Here is a 1,405-nt window from a genome sequence, read left to right as displayed (position 1 = left end):
TAAATAATAAACAAACAGGTAAATAGTAAATAATAATAAATTGACAGATAAATAACAATAAATGATAATCAAGCAAATCATAATAAACAAACAGGCAAATAATAACAAACAAATAAACAAATAAATAGCAGGCATTACAGTATCTTGCTCAGATGTTTATCTGAACACCATGAGACCTCAGTTGCCAGTTTTGTTTATTTTTTAATACCCTGAAACACTACTACCAATTCACCTCTTACTTTTCTTTCTTCCACAGGTAATAGGTACACAGCTCGTCTCTCACATTACGTTTGATCTACAAAGCTAGGACCCAATCTGGTCTCTGCTCTTTGTATCCTTTCAGCATATTTGTATCCTTCGCTTTATGTGGAGCCCATACCATTGCTGCATATTTCAATCTTGGACGGATCAGGCATTTTACCATTAATAATGATAATAATAATGATAATAATAATAATAATAATAATAATAATAATAATGATAATAATAATAATAATAATAATAATAATAATAATAATAATAATAATAATAATAATAATAATAATAATGATAATAATAATAATGATAATAATAATAATAATGATAATAATATAATGATAATAATGATATTAATAACAATAATAATAATAATAATAATAATAATAATAATAATATAATGATAATAATGATATTAATAACAATAATAATAATAATAATAATAATAATAATAATAATAATAATAATACATATACCAACAGTTTTTCCCCCCTTACAAGGGAGGTAGTCAAAGCAAATCCACTCCCACCCATTTCATCCCACATACCGCGCTTCCATTCACCACTCCTCCTTCCCTCTTTTCTTGGCTCCTCCTGGATGACGGGTCATACCTGTACCTCACGGACTTAGGTTAGAAGCAATGTAGTAAGACACAGCGCATACGCAGCAAGGACACTTCATTTAATCGACGACCACCCCTCTGCGTCCTCTTACTTCTTACTTCTGCTCCCAGGTAGGCTTTCAGCCTGTCAGTCGGGCCAGCACACTTCTCCAGATTGTCCTCTCAAAGCTTCCTTCTTCCCTCAAATCCTCTATTTTTCCTAGTCCATTTGCCTCTAGGATTTCTTCAACTCCATCTTTCCATCTTTTCTTCGGTCTACCTCTAGATCTGCTACCTTCTGGCCTCCAGTTCCATCTTTTCTTTGCAATTCTCTCTTCATCCATTCTCTCCACAGTGCCTTCCTGTCTACCCTGTCATAAGCCTTTTCCAAATCCATAAATGCCCTCCCCCCAAAAAATCCTTATCTTTTCCCAAAGCTTTCTCACATATCTGTCTTACCACAGAAATCTGATCCACGCAACCCCTACCTACTCTAGACCCACACTGTCGCTCACCAATTACTCCCTCTGTTCCTCTCCCAATCCTATC

Source organism: Oratosquilla oratoria, chromosome 20 (genome assembly GCF_046742065.1).
Source record: "Oratosquilla oratoria isolate Oo_2021 chromosome 20, ASM4674206v1, whole genome shotgun sequence".
In the NCBI taxonomy this organism is placed as follows: domain Eukaryota; kingdom Metazoa; phylum Arthropoda; class Malacostraca; order Stomatopoda; family Squillidae; genus Oratosquilla; species Oratosquilla oratoria.
The sequence above is the reverse complement of the archived record's forward strand: the minus strand, read 5'-3'. Positions refer to the sequence as shown.